Raw genomic sequence first — 5,774 nt, 5'->3', positions numbered from 1 at the left:
GTGATTATATGCTTTTGATTTCAAAATTACACAATGCAAAATTCAAATGCTAAGAGTGTAATTTAGAACAAAGGAGCCCGGGCAAGAGCTATAATTAAAGATACACACAAATGCTAAAAACACAGCATAGAAAAATGAAACAAATTTTCATGTTCCGTACAGTGCGGGGTGGGGGGGGGGGAAGGCAGACGGATTCCCTTAATATGAAGCTCTGATTTTTCACAAGCATGTTCCATACGATGTGGCCGTTGCTATGGTAACAATCTTTATTTGCCGAAGCTGTACAGATGTGTACAATTCATGAACTTACGGGCTCTAAATTTATTGCTTTCTTGAAATGGAGGGAGTATCAATAACTTATTAAACTCACTCCCCCCCTCACCACATTTTTTTTTTTTAAAAAAAAGAAAATCACTTCAAGTTTTCCTCCAATGGGTGTATGGTAATTGATTCTGTTTAAAGACAAGAGAGGTTCGGAGTATGCCTGCAGGCTAAGAGCAGAACCATTGAGAAATAAAGATATCTAAGTAAAATTACTACGGCTGCAATCCTATATGTGCTTGAGAAGCAGCTAAGTTGAAGTCAGTAGTAATTATTTCTGAGTAAACTTGTATAAAATGGGAAAGTGGGAGCCTTATATTTCTTCCCCAGCATATTCTTCCTAAAAGACAAAAAAAAATAGAGGTAAAATATTAAGTAAAATGTTATTAACATATTCATTTGCCGCAGGAAAGCTAAGAACACATTATTATTTCCAGTTAATTAAAAAAGCAAAAGAAATAAGAACAATTTTTTTTTCCATCTTAGAGCAACACCTTTCTTAGACCAATTCAAAGAATCCTGATATCTCTCTATCCTCTCTTCAGGTACAATGTTAAGAAAGAGGGAGGGAGGGAGAAACCCTGCCTTGATACTCAAGTCATTAATTTTGCAATTTTAAGATGGAAGGAGAGAAGGGAGGGGGGTCGAGATATTCAAATTAGGTTTTATCTGATGCTGTGAAGGTTACATCCAACTCTCTCCCACGAGACTCCTATTGCGTTGGGGGGAAATCGGTTTGTTTCATATTTTAATACAAACATACAAAATTTTGTACTACCAATCTAATATGATCACTATAAACAGTTATCGTTCAATCTCTGCGTTCTTCAAATTGTATGATTCCTCGATTAAAATAAGATAAAGGTTCACCTCGCACATATGTGCTAGTCGTTCTGACTCTAGGGGGCGGTGCTCATCTCCGTTTCAAAGCCGAGGAGCCAGCGCTGTCCGGAGACATCTCTGTGGTCACGTGACCAGCACGACTAGTCCCCGAAGGCGCACAGAACGTTGTTACCTTCCCACCAAAGGTGGTTCCTATTTTTGCTACTTCCATTTTTACATGATTTCAATCTGCTAGGTTGGTAGAAGCTGGGACAAGTAACGGGCGCTCACTCTGTTATGTGGCGCTAGGGATTCAAACCGCCGAACTGCCAACCTTCTGATCGACAGGCTCACTGTCGTAGCCATTTTTATGAAAAATGCAGTTTGCATGTTATATTTGTAAAAATGCATTATACTTGCCTAACACCCATACAATATATTGTATATATATAGACAGGTATATTTCTGCATTTTAATTGATTCAAACCTGGGGTCAGTCACTTTTATGATTAGTGTCCTGAGATCAATCAAATTGGCAGATTAACTGATTCTTAGACAACTGAAAAGGACAAACATCTCCCTCTGTATTTGAAGCCTTCTCCGTCTCAGATGAAATACATGTTCCTCGTAGTTAAACACAAGAAATATAATGATTCTAGATAGTTTTGATGCTAATGAAGTGGAAGACATTTTAGATGCTATACTAGATAAAAACGAAATTAGTTAAATTTACTTAATGGATTGAGACTATGAATCAGCACCAAGTCTTCTGTCTCCTGGAGTGCTGTGGGAAAAAAAAGTCTCTGGATTCCATTTAGAGCAGTATTTCGTTAGGCCAACAAGGATCACCAAAATATGCATATTTTTAAAATCTACAGATCAGGCAGACTGAGACAAGAGAAGACAAAATGGTTGTGCTAGAACATCCATTTGGCCTCAAGACCAACAATAGAAAAAGACTGATGAAACCTGGTGTGGGGATAATTTTATGTTGCCACAAATTTGACAGAATATGAGACTTGTGAGGAATAGACTTATATCACCTGAAACTGTTATTCATACTTTTAACAGCTTGCATTACTTTTCAGCCATTAGACAAAGCTAACTAGCTAATTTGTGTTTTGTTTATTTTATTTTATTTTTGCCCTGTACAGTCTAAACCATCAAAATTTAATTGAGGTCTGCTAATGTTGTTGCTTTAAAACAATTGCTATTATTATTGATTCTTCATTGCGTCTTTGTTGCTGTTGCTGCTATTTTAGTTGTTTTTAATTAACTGGTGTGTGTGTGTGTGTGTGTGTTCTTTTAAACAAAATGTTTGCAATGTTTGGTTCTCTCTTGCTTTTCAATGAATTTTCCTTGTAAGAGTTGGGCCACTAAAACTGGATTATAAATACAGAAATGTGCCATTTTACCTGTTTACTCAAAGGGAAATCCCACAATATTCAGTAAGAGTTATTCCAAGAAAGGCTGTCACGTCGCAATCTAAGGAAGTAAATAGATAAAACTATATCACTGAATATAGTAAGATTAAGATTAAGATTGCCAATTACCTCCCATAGACCCGTTAGATCGCACAGAGTCGGCCTCCTCCGGGTGCCGTCTACCAGCCAATGCCATCTGGCTACTACCCGGGGGAGGGCCTTCTCTGTAGCAGCTCCGGCCCTTTGGAATGAACTCCCTGCAGAGATTCGGACCCTCACCTCTCTCCAGGCCTTCCGGAAAGCCGTCAAAACCTGGCTGTGCCGGCAGGCCTGGGGTTGATGAGTTCCCCTTCCCTCTCGACTGGTATGGCTGTATGACTCTTGTGTATTTTAATTACGTGTATTGTGTTTGTATCCCCTTTCCCCTTTTGAGTTGTTCGCAGCCCTGAGTCCCTCCCGGAGAAGGGCGGCATACAAATAAACTAAATCTTAATCTTAATCTTGAATATAGTACACTTTACACTTCCCACAGCCCCTTCCTGATTGAAACGGGCAATGTAGAAATATGAAACACACACACACACACACGTAGGTTTACATTGAGAAAACCAAGCTAGACATGACACACTGATGTTTTTACAAATGCAATTGAATCAGGAATAGAGCTGAAAGAGACCTTACAGCAGCGGTTCTCAACCTTCCTAATGCCGCGACCCTTTAATTCAGTTCCTCATGTTGTGGTGACCCCCCCAACCAACGCTCCGTCATGCCAAAAACCCACCCCTCGGCTCCAATTGGCTTGGAACCCAATAACCGCAACCCAATTTCTCCCCCCTTCCCCCCCCCACATATAGACTCCCTATTTATTTATTTTTTACGTTTGTGTTTCTCCTACTTCCCTGCGTGTGTGCCTGCGTGGGTATTTGTGGGTGTGCGCGCACAAGAGAGAGAGCGCGACACAGCACGCTTTAGAATCTAAAGCAGGGGTAGTCAACCTTTTTATACCTACTGCCCACTTTTGTATCTCGGTTAGTAGAAAAATGTTCTAACCGCCCACCGGTTCCACAGTAATGGTGGTTTATAAAGTAGGGAAGTAACTTTACTTTATAAAATTTATAAAGCAGAGTTATAGCAAGAGTTATACCGCCCACCATGAAAGCTGGAACGCCCACTAGTGGGCGGTAGGGACCAGGTTGACTACCACTGATCTAAAGAGTTAAAGAGTTCCGATGGTCTTAGGCAACTCCTGTGAAAAGGTCATTCGACCCCCAAAGGGGCCGCGACCCACAGGTTGAGAACCGCTGCCTTAGAGGCCATCTAGTCCAACCCTCTGCTCAAGCAAGAAACCCTATACCATCCCAGACAAGGGGTTGTCCAGTCTCTTCTTAAAACCTCCAGGGATGAAGCACCCAGAAATATGCAAATAATATTAGTTGAAGGGGGGAGGGAAGCCCTGATCATTAAAAGCCTCAAAAGCATGCATGCCGATGAATATAAGCCTTCCGCCAGATTTGGAACTGTCCTACACTGGAGGGGAAAAAATCAGTCTTGGCTTAGATAAAACAGTTACTCTGCCACCCCCATTTCAGTTTCTCCTCCATAACATAGCAAGAGAGAAAGAGCTTCGTTTTCACCCATCCTACCTGGATGCTGATGATTATTGAGCCGAGGTGGCGCAGTGGTTAAATGCAGCACTGCAGGCTACTTCAGCTGACTGCAGTTCTGCAGTTCGGCTGTTCAAATCTCACCGGCTCAGGGTTGACTCAGCCTTCCATCCTTCCGAGGTGGGTAAAATGAGGACCCGGATTGTTGTTGGGGGCAATATGCTGACTCTGTAAACCGCTTAGAGAGGGCTGAAAGCCCTATGAAGCAGTATATAAGTCTAACTGCTATTGCTATTGCTATTATTAGTGCCCCTTTCCCATTTCCTGATTGTATTTGGATCTGTGAAATCCTGTGTCCTAAATGCAGTGATGTGTTTAATATTAAATCTGATCTAGCTCGAACGGCTAGGGAAGGTCTACTCATCCACCTAAATACTATCCCTTGATTGGAGGCTAATAATCAGGAAAGCAAAAGACAAAGTGGATTTTAATAGTGGGAGGCAGAGAGAGCAGGGAACGTGATGAAGAGTGAAGGAGGCAGAAAAGAAAGAAGCGGTGGCTGATAGAGAAGAGTTTAAAAAAGGGACCAAGTGGTGGGCCACCACGACTATCCTATCCACTTATGCCAGCTTCCATTGCTGATTCTCTTGCCCATAATTACAATAGCACTATTCTTAACTCCTTTTTTTTCCCTTCGCAGTAAGAGAAGGAAGAGAGCTAGAACCAATGATATAGCAATAGCAATAGCAATAGCAGTTAGACTTATATACCGCTTCGTAGGGCTTTCAGCCCTCTCTAAGCGGTTTACAGAGTCAGCATATTGCCCCCAACAACAATCCAGGTCCTCATTTTACCCACCTCGGAAGGATGGAAGGCTGAGTCAACCCTGAGCCGGTGAGATTTGAACAGCGGAACTGCAGAACTGCAGTCAGCTGAAGTAGCCTGCAGTGCTGCATTTAACCACTGCGCCACCTCGGCTCTATCATAAGAGCTAGTCAGTAATGTTGGGAAATTGCCAGCTAGGCTGGAAGGAGGGGGTTAAGTGAGGGTCTAGCTTGGAATCCTTGCACAATTGAAAGTGGCATAAGCTTGACCTGCCCCAAGATCCATTAAAGTTTATCTGGTCATTCTCAGCGGAAAGCAAGCAACCTGAGGAGATTCTTGTAAACTAGGCGGTAGACATTAAAGTTTGTTATTCATGAGTCCCTTTGGTTGCTTACATCTGACAGATAGGCAGAAAGAAAACCAGGCCAAGTTGAGGTGACAATGGGGGTCAACCGTTCTTATCTTCTTCAGATGATTTCCTCAGGATGTTATTTTTGTTCCCTCACTATTAAAAAAAATAAATCATAATGCTAAAGATCCTATAGATTTTATTCAAGTCATTCTCAGAGTGATATCATTTGCTGACAATTTCTCCAAGGGAAAAGAACAGTATAATCTAAGAAAATGCTCTTCTGGCTTAGTGTTTTTGAAAGTATTACATAAATTATATGTAAGTCATTGGATAATTATGAACTTTCTTCTCCTTTATATTTATATGGAATATTTATTGAATTGCATGCTGTGCTTTTACAGTAAAATGCCTTTTACCTTGGTTCCT

The 5,774-nt window shown here is 41.3% G+C and overlaps 1 long non-coding RNA gene across 1 annotated transcript; it reads right to left on the bottom strand.

Annotated features, from left to right (window-relative positions):
* Positions 1 to 244: 244 nt before the first annotated feature.
* On the bottom strand, positions 245 to 5,460 carry LOC148044534 (uncharacterized). Its single transcript, XR_015697380.1, has 3 exons — positions 5,392 to 5,460; positions 2,559 to 2,628; positions 245 to 661 (listed from the first exon to the last, which is right to left on the bottom strand). It is a non-coding gene; the product is annotated as an uncharacterized LOC148044534 (long non-coding RNA).
* Between the last annotated feature and the right edge of the window lie 314 nt (positions 5,461 to 5,774).

This window comes from Thamnophis sirtalis, unplaced genomic scaffold, assembly GCF_051295495.1.
Source record: "Thamnophis sirtalis isolate CommonGarterSnake01/CBP01778 unplaced genomic scaffold, rThaSir2_p1.2 scaffold_7, whole genome shotgun sequence".
In the NCBI taxonomy this organism is placed as follows: Eukaryota; Metazoa; Chordata; class Lepidosauria; order Squamata; family Natricidae; genus Thamnophis; species Thamnophis sirtalis.
Note: the sequence above shows the minus strand (reverse complement) of the source record. Positions and strands in the feature narration are given on the sequence as shown.